Here is a 13,046-nt window from a genome sequence, read left to right as displayed (position 1 = left end):
TTACATCATGCTTTGTGTTGCATTAGCATTGTGATTGGTCCCAAACCCATAGGAGGCCATTTTTAAATGTAATAATCCCTAATTACTTTCGCTTTCTGTAAAAAAGAGAAAGTAGTCTGGTTTTCAACCAAGAAGCATTTTTATCAAGTTCCACTCTCCCCCGATCCTGAAAGTTCCTGAAATTCCTTTTCACTTTAGTCCACAGATCTTGGCCTATCGGTGCTGGTGAGCAATCTGTATTATGTAGCCGATATTTTATGGAATTATGTAGAATTAGCATGCAGTATTCCCTGAAAATGATCAATTATTTTCTTGTATCAAGGGAAGCAATATACAGTTGTGGCCAAAAGTTTTGAGAATGACACAAATATTAATTTTCACAGTCTGCTGCCTCAGTTTGTATGATGGCAATATGCATATACTCCAGAATGTTATGAAGAGTGATCAGATGAATTGAAATTAATTGCAAAGTCCCTCTTTGCCATGCAAATGAACTGAATCCCCAAAAAACATTTCCACTGCATTTCAGCTCTGCCACAAAAGGACCAGCTGACATCATGTCAGTGATTCTCTTGTTAACACAGGTGTGAGTGTTGACGAGGACAAGGCTGGAGATCATTCCGTCATGCTGATTGAGTTCGAATAACAGACTGGAAGCTTCAAAAGGAGGGTGGTGCTTGGAATCATTGTTCTTCCTCTGTCATCCATGGTTACCTGCAAGAAAACATGTGCCGTCATCATTGCTTTGCACAAAAAGGGCTTCAAAGGCAAGGATATTGCTGCCAGTAAGATTGCACCTAAATCAACCATTTATCGGATCATCAAGAACTTCAACGAGAGCAGTTCAATTGTTGTGAAGAAGGCTTCAGGGCACAAGAAAGTCCAGCAAGAGCCAGAACCGTCTCCTAAAGTTGATTCAGCTCCGGGATCGGGGCACCACCAGTACAGAGCTTGCTCAGGAATGGCAGCAGGCAGGTGTGAGTGCATCTGCACACACATTGAGGCGAAGACTTTTGGAGGATGGCCTGGTGTCAAGAAGGGCAGCAAAGAAGCCACTTCTCTCCAGGAAAAACATCAGGGATAGACTGATATTCTGCAAAAGGTACAGTGATTGGACTGCTGAGGACTGGGGTAAAGTAATTTTCTCTGATGAATTCCCTTTCCGATTGTTTGGGGCATCAGGAAAAAAAGCTTGTCTGGAGAAGACAAGGTGAGCGCTACCATCAGTCCTGTGTCACGCCAACAGAAAAGCATCCTGAGACCATTCATGTGTGGGGTTGCTTCTCAGCCAAGGGAGTGGGCTCACTCATAATTTTGCCTAAGAACACAGCCATGATTAAAGAATGGTACCAACACATCCTCCGAGAGCAACTTCTCCCAACCATCCAGGAACAGTTTGGTGATGAACAATACATTTTCCAGCATAATGGGACACCTTGACATAAGGCAAAAGTAATAACTTAGTGGATCGGGAACAAAACATCAATATTTGGGGTCCATGGCCAGGAAACCCCCCAGACCTTAATCCCATTGAGAACTTGTGGTCAATCCTCAAGAGGCAGGTGGACAAACAAAAACCCACAAATTCCGACAAACTCCAAGCATTGATTATGCAAGAATGGGCTGCCATCAATCAGGATGTGGCCCAGAAGTTAATTGACAGCATGCCAGGGCGGATTGCAGAGGTCTTGAAAAAGAAGGGTCAACACCGCAAATATTGACTCTCTGCATCAACTTCATGTAATTGTCAATAAAAGCCTTTTACACTTATGAAATGTTTGTAATTATACCTCAGTATTTCATAGAAACATCAGACAAAAATATCTAAAGACACTGAAGCAGCAAACTTTGTGAAAATGTATATTTGTGTCATTCTCAAAACTTTTGCTCACCACTGTACTGTACATAGAACAGCAGCAGTTTTTCTTTAATAAGTATTACTGTTGGTGGGACATCATTGACTGTCAATCTAATGGACACAGGGACCCATTAAGGACCCATGATGCATTCTCTTCATAATGTCATAGGGATTGGAACATCACTGCACTGAAATGGACATCATTTCTATTTACATTTACATATGTCGAGCATGTGCTGTTGTCCGTGTGTCATCTGGAATCTAATGGGTTCTTTATGATTATTCAATTGTGCCATGAAGTGGAGCACTGCCCGAAGGGGATGAAGTGGAGTGGGGAAGAATGTTTGTGACTGAAGATCTATGGGCTGGTTTCCCAGACACAAATAGATTAAGCCTAGAACTGGACTAAAAAGTGATTTCAATGGAGAATTTCCATTGAGAATGATTTTTAATCCAGGACTAGGCCTAATCTTGGTCTGGGAAACTTGTCCTAAAAGATAGGGGCCCATCCATAAGTCTATGGGCCCAACAGTATGATAGAGTTGCCCTTGATGTACAAAGGTATCAAAGCTGAACACAAAGAAAGGACTTCTTAAAATCAAAAAGGATTGCAAGTGCAATTGAAAATGACTACTGAAGAATACCAGGACTCAAAAAGACACTGAAATCTTTTAATATCTTCCAATTGTTCATGGCTATTATGAATCCAGATATGGATGATAGTGAGAAAGCACAGCCATCCTTTGATGTTGCTATTACTATCCGTTAGTTCACACTCTCCTCTTCGATATTCCTGTCATGCCATTGGACACATTTCTATGCAGAATATTAAAGCTCAGAACATGCAGGGGAAGCACTCTGTTAGATATCCTTTCCAGACTCAGACCCGTATCCCCCTCTTCTCTTCAGGTCATGAACAAAAAGGGTGTGAATTAGAAAGAGTGAAGACTCTGGATCACTGCTCATACAAGAAGACTAATAACTTCAGGTTAGTGAATGACTCCTCCCACCCAGCTTTGCCCACTAATGTTGACACGGTGTTAGTCAAGTCCCCCCTGTATCTTTGATGCATCTTCTCCCTCCAATATGTAGTCGATACCTTCCTCACAGTTTCACATTCAGTCTGAATAAAATTGACCATTACCATTATCTACATGTACATACTACCTCAATCAGCCTGACTAACCGGTGTCTGTATGTAGCCTTGCTACTGTATATAGCCTCGCTACTGTTATTTTTCACTGTATATTTACTGTTGTTTTTATTTCTTTACCCTACCTGTTGTTCACCTAATACCTTTTTTGCACTGTTGGTTTGAGCCTGTAAGTAAGCATTTCACTGTAAGGTTGTATTCCTGTTGTATTCGGCGCACATGACAAATAAACTTTGATTTGATTTGACCAAGAAGACTGGCGTGTTATAGAGACTGAGAGTGTTCTAGAGACCTCTTTCATGCAGGAGGTAGACGGAGGGAATGATTGATAATAGTATTTATTATGGGGAGAAGAGGGAGTGAGCTGTCTACCAGTGCCAGGCATGGGTGGCCATAGCCTTGGTAGAGTTACCCTCCAACCCCCCCCCCCCCCCCCCCCCCCCCCCCGCCCCCCCCCACAACCCTTTCCCTGCCTCTCTCCCTCCTTCTCAAGCCCTCCCTCAACATCCCTGCTGCTAGCAACAGTACTCTGTAATTTAATCCATTTAGGCATGGCTCGGGATCAATATCCATTTTCCTGGGCCTTGGGGATGGCCTCTTGATTTGCCGTTCTCTCACGGTGGCAGGATAAGCAGCCAATGAGCTGGCGGCATCTGTCTTCTCTGAGCCAGCAGGGCTACACAGATGTTGCATACCAGAGCATGAGAGGAGAACACAGAGCTTACATCAGACGCTCATGTACTCTGTGTTGTGTGACCTCTCGTGTGTGTTACTGGATTAAACAAACATGGGCGTGCCATGAAGTAGTCTGGAGTTGGTTTAAAATGGGTTTATAATCACATGTTTGAATGCCACATACTAGCACCCTCATTCCTTCAAAATCAGAATCAGAATGCTTAAACCGTGTCTGATCACCAAATGGGAAACGATCAATGCCACCCAATTCATTTTTTTTACATTTAAAAAGCCCATTGAGACACGTATTCTCTTTTGCAAGGGAAACCTGCCCAAGAAAGCAACAGCAATCAATACAACATTAGGAATGTGAAACCATACAACCTGCAAAACAACATGATCCAACCTACAGGAAATATTTACATTCCTCTTGAACAGTGTTTTGCACCAGAGTGGCCAGTGCAACGTTATAAGGAACAGTGATTCTCCTACACCTGCTCCTCTGCCTTGTGCATCTCCATGTATTATAGATGTGCTCATTAAACATTCAGAGTCAACATTTGCATGAAAAGTGTTTTCTACTTCACAACCCTGTGAAAAGTCAAAGGGACAGGTAAACAGTTTGCTTTTATAGCTCTAGTATTTAACTACTGTATCTCTCCAAAGAGGTAGGCATAAATGGGTTGTGCCTGATAGGTCAGCTTTAAGATTATCTAACCATTTTTGTGGTTGGTGTGGATGTGGAGGGGATTTTTTTGCCGACATATTATGTTGGTATAAACACAGTAAAAAATCATTTGTTGTCATGATGATGATTTATGCTTTGGATTTTTCGAATCGAATCTGTAATCCTTAACAGTATAGTGTGTGAGGATTTTTGATTGCTATAAACAGCCAATGGGCATCTGAAAGGAAAATGTATTGTAGAGTAATTGACTTCTCATACAACTGTAAGTGCTTTGTAAGTGTTTTGCTGTCCCCAATTCAAAATTGTCAGTGTAATTTTGGAACAATGTAACTGAATTATATTTTCATATAAACTCATGTCATATGGAGGGACCTGAATTTTTTATCAACGTCCTTTTCACATCGTGCCATATGTTTTTAGTACTCTTTGTTTCCAAGTGGCTATGACAAGTTCCATCCTGTAAGTGAATCCCTGCCTTGCAAAATGTCCAGCCTGTGCCATCACGCAGATACTTCCTTTTCACTCATCAAATTCCTACCAGCAAATCAATTTAGGAAATGTCCGTTTTCAAGTTCTCCCCCCTGTCCTTCCTCTCCCGTGCTCTCTACCCCTGTCCTTCCTGTCCCGTGCTCTCTACCCCTGTCCTTCCTCTCCCGTGCTCTCTACCCCTGTCCTTCCTGTCCCGTGCTCTCTACCCCTGTCCTTCCTCTCCCGTGCTCTCTACCCCTGTCCTTCCTGTCCCGTGCTCTCTACCCCTGTCCTTCCTGTCCCGTGCTCTCTACCCCTGTCCTTCCTGTCCCGTGCTCTCTACCCCTGTCCTTCCTCTCCCGTGCTCTCTACCCCTGTCCTTCCTCTCCCGTGCTCTCTACCCATGTCCTTCCTCTCCCGTGCTCTCTACCCCTGTCCTTCCTCTCCCGTGCTCTCTACCCCTGTCCTTCCTCTCCCGTGCTCTCTACCCGTGTCCTTCCTCTCCCGTGCTCTCTACCCCTGTCCTTCCTCTCCCGTGCTCTCTACCCCCTGTCCTTCCTCTCCCGTGCTCTCTACCCGTGTCCTTCCTCTCCCGTGCTCTCTACCCCTGTCCTTCCTCTCCCGTGCTCTCTACCCATGTCCTTCCTCTCCCGTGCTCTCTACCCCTGTCCTTCCTCTCCCGTGCTCTCTACCCCTGTCCTTCCTCTCCCGTGCTCTCTACCCCTGTCCTTCCTCTCCCGTGCTCTCTACCCCTGTCCTTCCTCTCCCGTGCTCTCTACCCCTGTCCTTCCTCTCCCGTGCTCTCTACCCCATCTATTTGAACCATTCTTTCTTTTTGAACTTGGCCTGTCTTTAAAAACTTTTTCTGGCTTCACATTTGGGTTTTCCTCAGGGGAAATGCAATGAAATGGCCACAACGACAAGCACACAATCCAATTGACGTACACACACGCACCGTTATATAGCCTAGCCCACAGTGCCTGGGACTGGGGGGCGACATATAGCCAGAAGGTTGCAAGATCAAATCCCTGAGCTGAAAAGGTAAAAATCTGTCATTCTGCCCCTGAACAAGGCAGTTAATCCACTGTTCCTAGGCCATCATTGAAAATAAGAATTTGTTCTTAACTTACTTGCCTTCTAGGTTCTCTCTTCAGAATCAGTAGAGGATCTGGTTAGCCCTACCTTTTTGACTCATGCATGAATCAACAGAGGTACCTTCACATCATCTATTTTTTTATTACATTTTTAAAATGGTATTTTACCCCCTTTTTCTCCCCAACTTTCGATCTTGTCTCATCGCTGCAACTCCCCAAAGGGCTCGGGAGAGGCGAAGGTGAAGTCATGTGTCCTCCGAAACATGACCAGCCTAACCCGCAGGCACCCGACCCACCACAAGGAGTCGCTAGAGCGCGATTAGCCAAGTAAAGCCCTACCGGCCAAACCCTCCCCTAACCTGGACGACGCTTGGCCAATTGTCCTAGGTCCTATGGGACTCCCGGCCACAGTTGGTTGTGGCACAGCCTGGAAATTAATCCGGGTCTGTAGTAACGCCTCTAGCACTGCAATGCAGTGCCTTAAACCGACTGCCCCACTCAGGAGGACTTCACATCATCTCTTGATGGTACAGTTTTCATTATGATGGTTGTCAGTGGTTAAGAAATTACAACCCTCTGTCATATTACCATTGACCACATCAAAAGACAAGAAAAACACACTATCGTTGAAACAGTTATTGCCTGAGTTTCCCTTTCCATTAGATGACTGATTCTTATTCTAAGTTAAGCGACATTTATCATCTGTTCTGCAGTGCATATACATTTCTTACTCTCTGTCAATCCATACCCATCTGGAGTGAAATTGAAAACTCATCATCTGTAACTATCTCCCTCTGAACATAGGAATAATTGTGTTTAATACCAGCGATTTGCTCACCGAAATGTGTGAAACTACTTTTATAGAGCTTTGCAAGAGAGAGGATGTCACACCAGTGTCTGTATCATTTCATTGATTTCCTTCCTTCCTTTTGACAGAAGCTTTGAGACAGATATTGATGAGGAGCCTTGGACAGACAGGTCCTTTATGAATGAACTCCTGCCCAAACCTTGAACTTTTCTAAATTGTTCAGTAATAGTTTTTATAAAAGAGCTATCTAATCAATGATGATTATGGATTATAATATATAATTGATACATAAATGCCTGGACTATTTTCATTTTGGTGAATGTCTTATACAATGGGTTGAAGTTATGTATAGAACCCCCCCCATATGTCAAATAGTAAATAATCTACTTATCAGAAAGTATTGAACTGTCAAGAGGAGTTAAACAAGGTTGTCCACCTTCTCCATATATATATTTGTTATGGCCATTGAAAAAAAGCTATTAAAATCCGATCTAACAATAATATCAAGGGGTTAGAAATCCAGTGCTTGAAAACAAAAGTGCCAATGATTCTAGTTTTCTCTTAAATCCACAATCTGGACCCCTGCACAATCTCATTGAAGATCACCTCTAGGCTCTCTGGACTATGATAAGTGTATTGTGTTACATATTGGATCGTTAAATTACACAACATTTACATTACCCTGTAGTTTACCAATAAAATGGTTTGATGAGGAAGTATGCATACCTGGTATTCATATCCCTAAATAAATAAAGGAACTCACAACAACAAATTTGAATACAAAGTTAGCAAAAATAGACAAGATCTTGCAACCATGGAGAGGTACAAATCTGTCAATTTATGATAAAATTACACCGATGAATTATTTAGTCATATCACCGTTTACATATTTATTAAAGTTGCTACCTACTTCAGAAAACGTGTTTTTATAATTATATGAGCAAAACATGTTTCACTTTATTTGGAACGGTAAGCCAGACAGAATTAAACTTGTTAATTTATATAACTAATACAAGTTTGAGGGGCAAAAGCATAAAACCTCTCACTAAAAGCTTCAGTCATACAAAAACTGTACGTAAACCCAAACTGATTATCCAGTTGATTAGTAAGAATAGCTCACCCTCTGAAGCTTTTAGTGAGAGGTTTAATGCTTTTGCACCTCAAACTTTTCCTTTATCAAGATTACAACCTCTCATTTTTGTTAATTGAAATTGAAACATTGTACAAAGTATTGCCTTTTCTAAAACAAGCAATGCAAAGCTGGTTAGAATTACAGATCAAATATTACAACAAATACAGTGCATTCGGAAAGTATTCAGACCCCTGGACTTTTTCCTCATTTTGTTACGTTACAGGCTTATTCTAAAATTGATGACATCATTTTTTCCTCATCAATCTACACACATTACCCCATAATGACAAAACAAAACCAGATTTTTTGTGCAAATGTATATAAAAAAAGAAGGAAATATCACATTTACATAAGTATTCAGAACATTTACTCAGTACTTTATTGAAGCACCTTTGGCAGTGATTACAGCCTCAAGTCTTCTTGGGTATGAAACTACAAGCTTGACACATCTGTATTTGGGGAGTTTCTCCCATTTTTCTCTGCAGATCATCTCAAGCTCTGTCAGCTTGCATTGGGAGCGTTGCTGCACAGCTATTTTCAGGTCACTCCAGAGATGTTTGATCGGGGTTCAAGTCCGGGCCCTGGCTGGCCCACTCAAGGACCTTCAGAGACTTGTCATGTAGCCTCTAATGCGTTGTCTTGGATGTGTGCTTAGGGTCGTTTTCCTTTTGGAAGGTGATCCTTCGCCCCAGTCTGAAGTCCTCAGGCCTCTGGAGCGGGTTTTCATCAAGGATCACTCTTCACTTTGCTTAGTTCATCTTTCCCCCGATCCTGACTAGTCTCCCAGTCCCTGCTGCTGAAAAACATCCCCACAGCATGAAGCTGCCACCACCATGCTTCACCGTAGGGATGGTGCCAGGTTTCCTCTAGGCATGACACTTGGCATTCAGAACAAAACGTTCAATCTTGGTTTCATCAGACCAGGGCATCTTGTTTCTCATGGTCTGAAAGTCCTTTTGGTGTCTTTTGGCAAACTCCAAGCAGGCTGTCATGTTCCTTTTATTGAGGAGTGGCTTCTGTCTGGACACTCTACCATAAAGGCCTGATTGGTGGAATACTGCAGAAGTGGTTGTCCTTCTGTAAGGTTCTCCCATCTCCACAGAGGATCTCTGGAGCTCTGTTAGAGTGACCATCTTGTTCTTGGTCACCTCCCCGACCAAGGCCCTTGTCCCCCAATTGCTCAGTTTGGCCGGGCGGCCAGCTCTAGGAAGAGTCTTGGTGGTTTCAAACCTCTTCCATTTAGGAATAATGGAGGCCACTGTGTTCTTTGGGACCTTCAATGCTATAGAAATGTTTTGGTACCCTTCCCCAGATCTGTGCCTCAACACAATTCTGTCTCTGAGCTCTACGGACAATTACTTTCACCTCATGGCTTGGTTTTTGCTCTGACATGCACTGTCAATGGTGGGACCTTAGACAGGTGTGTGCCTTCACAAATCATGTCCAATCAATTGAATTTACCACAGGTGGAGTCCAATCAAGTTGTAGAAACATCTCAAAGATAATCAATGGAAACAGGATGCACCTGAGCTCAATTTAGAGTCTCATAGCAATTGGTCTGAATACTTACACTACCATTCAGAAGTTTGGGGTCACTTAGAAATGTCCTTGTTTTTGAAAGAAAATCACATTTTTTTTGTCCATTAAAATTACATCGAATTGATCAAAAATACAGTGTAGACATTGTTAATGTTGTAAATGACTATTGTAGCTGGAAACAGCAGATTTTTTGATGGAATATCTACATAGGCGAACAGAGGCCCATTATTAGCAACCATCATTCCTGTGTTCCAATGACACGTTATGTTATCTAATCCAAGTTTATCATTTTAAAAGGCTAATTGATCATTAGAAAACCTGTTTGCAGTTATGTTAGCACAGCTGAAAACTGTTGTCCTGATTAAATAAGCAATAAAACTGGCCTTCTTTAGACTAGTTGCGTATCTGGAGCGTCAGCATTTGTTGGTTTGATTACAGGCTCAAAATGGCCAGAAACAAAGTACTTTCTTCTGAAACTCGTCAGTCTATTCTTGTTCTGAGATATGAAGGCTATTCCATGCGAGAAATTGCCAAAAATCTGAAGATCTCATACACCGCTGTGTACTACTCCTTTTAAAGAACAATGCAAACTGGCTCTAACCAGAATAGAAAGAGGAATGGGAGGTCCTGGTGCACAACTGAGGAAGAGGACAAGTACATTAAAGTATCTAGTTTGAGAAACAGATGCCTCACAGGTCCTCAACTGGCAGCTTCATTAAATAGTACCCGCAAAACACCAGTCTCAACGTCAACAGTGAAGAGGTGACTATGGGATGCTGGCCTTCTAGGCAGAGTTGCAAAGAAAAGGCCACATCTCAGACTGGCCAATAAAAATAAAAGATGGTATTAAGATGGTCTGAATCGCTGTGTCTCCAGCTCGCCTAGCTACTCACTGGACCCTATGATCACTCGGCTACACATGCCTCTCCATAATGTTAATATGCTATGTATATTGCTATCTTGGTTACTGATGTTTGTCTTATTTCACTGTAGAGCCTCCTCCCTGCTCAATATGCCTTAGCTATCCCTTTTGTTCCACCCCACACACATGCAGTGACCTCACCTGGCTTAAATGGTGCCTCTAGAGACAAAACCTCTCTCATCGTCACTCAATGCCTAGGTTTACCTCCACTGTACTGACATCCTACCATATCATTGTCTGTTCATTATTCCTTGAATCTATTCTTCCCCGCCCAGAAATCTGCTCCTTTTACTCTCTGTTCCAAACGCACTAGACAACCAGTTCTTACAGTGCCTTGCGAAAGTATTCGGCCCCCTTGAACTTTGCGACCTTTTGCCACATTTCAGGCTTCAAACATAAAGATATAAAACTGTATTTTTTTGTGAAGAATCAACAACAAGTGGGACACAATCATGAAGTGGAACGACATTTATTGGATATTTCAAACTTTTTTAACAAATTCAAAAACTGAAAAATTGGGCGTGCAAAATTATTCAGCCCCCTTAAGTTAATACTTTGTAGCGCCACCTTTTGCTGCGATTACAGCTGTAAGTCGCTTGGGGTATGTCTCTATCAGTTTTGCACATCGAGAGACTGACGTTTTTTCCCATTCCTCCTTGCAAAACAGCTCGAGCTCAGTGAGGTTGGATGGAGAGCATTTGTGAACAGCAGTTTTCAGTTCTTTCCACAGATTCTCGATTGGATTCAGGTCTGGACTTTGACTTGGCCATTCTAACACCTGGATATGTTTATTTTTGAACCATTCCATTGTAGATTTTGCTTTATGTTTTGGATCATTGTCTTGTTGGAAGACAAATCTCCGTCCCAGTCTCAGGTCTTTTGCAGACTCCATCAGGTTTTCTTCCAGAATGGTCCTGTATTTGGCTCCATCCATCTTCCCATCAATTTTAACCATCTTCCCTGTCCCTGCTGAAGAAAAGCAGGCCCAAACCATGATGCTGCCACCACCATGTTTGACAGTGGGGATGGTGTGTTCAGCTGTGTTGCTTTTACGCCAAACATAACGTTTTGCATTGTTGCCAAAAAGCCCATTTTGGTTTCATCTGACCAAAGCACCTTCTTCCACATGTTTGGTGTGTCTCCCAGGTGGCTTGTGGCAAACTTTAAACAACACTTTTTATGGATATCTTTAAGAAATGGCTTTCTTCTTGCCACTCTTCCATAAAGGCCAGATTTGTGCAATATACGACTGATTGTTGTCCTATGGACAGAGTCTCCCACCTCAGCTGTAGATCTCTGCAGTTCATCCAGAGTGATCATGGGCCTCTTGGCTGCATCTCTGATCAGTCTTCTCCTTGTATGAGCTGAAAGTTTAGAGGGACGGCCAGGTCTTGGTAGATTTGCAGTGGTCTGATACTCCTTCCATTTCAATATTATCGCTTGCACAGTGCTCCTTGGGATGTTTAAAGCTTGGGAAATATTTTTGTATCCAAATCCGGCTTTAAACTTCTTCACAACAGTATTTCGGACCTGCCTGGTGTGTTCCTTGTTCTTCATGATGCTCTCTGCGCTTTTAACGGACCTCTGAGACTATCACAGTGCAGGTGCATTTATACGGAGACTTGATTACACACAGGTGGATTGTATTTATCATCATTAGTCATTTAGGTCAACATTGGATCATTCAGAGATCCTCACTGAACATCTGGAGAGAGTTTGCTGCACTGAAAGTAAAGGGGCTGAATAATTTTGCACGCCCAATTTTTCAGTTTTTGATTTGTTAAAAAAGTTTGAAATATCCAATAAATGTCGTTCCACTTCATGATTGTGTCCCACTCGTTGTTGATTCTTCACAAAAAAATACAGTTTTATATCTTTATGTTTGAAGCCTGAAATGTGGCAAAAGGTCGCAAAGTTCAAGGGGGCCGAATACTTTCGCAAGGCACTGTATAGCCTTTAGCCGTACCCTTATCCTACTCCTCCTCTGTTCCTCTGAAAATGTAGAGGTTAACCCAGGCCCTGCAGCCCCCAGCATCACTCCCATTCCCCAGTCGCTATCATTTGTTGACTTCTGTAACCGTAAAAGGCTTGGTTTCATGCATGTTAACATTAGAAGCCGCCTCTCTAAGTTTATTTTATTCACTGCTTTAGCACACTCCGCTAACCCGGATGTCCTAGCCGTGTCTGAATCCTGGCTTAGGAAGGCCACCAAAAATCCTGAAATTTCCATCCCCAACTACAACATTTTCCGACAAGACAGAACTGCCAAAGGGGGCGGAGTTGCAATCTACTGCAGAGATAGCCTGCAGAGTTCTGTCACACTATCCAGGTCTGTGCCCAAACCATTCTATTTTATTCCTTTAAAAATCCACCTTTCCAGAAACAAGTCTCTCACCGTTGCCGCTTGTTATAGACCCCCTTCAGCCCCCAGCTGTGCCCTGGACACCATATGTGAATTGATCGCCCCCCCATCCATCTTCAGAGTTAGTACTGTTAGGTGATCTAAACTGGGACATGCTTAACTTCTTGACGCTACCCATCCCGTTAGCGGGATCATTTTCGTCAGCAACCGCTGAATAGCATAACGCCACAGTCAAATAATATTACTAAAAAATATTCATATTCATGAAAGTGCAATATTGCAAAACACAGCTTAGCCTTTTGTTAATCCACCTGTCATCTCAGATTTTGAAATTATGCTTTACAGAG

Source organism: Oncorhynchus clarkii, chromosome 17, assembly GCF_045791955.1.
Source record: "Oncorhynchus clarkii lewisi isolate Uvic-CL-2024 chromosome 17, UVic_Ocla_1.0, whole genome shotgun sequence".
Lineage (NCBI taxonomy): Eukaryota > Metazoa > Chordata > Actinopteri > Salmoniformes > Salmonidae > Oncorhynchus > Oncorhynchus clarkii.
Note: the sequence above shows the minus strand (reverse complement) of the source record.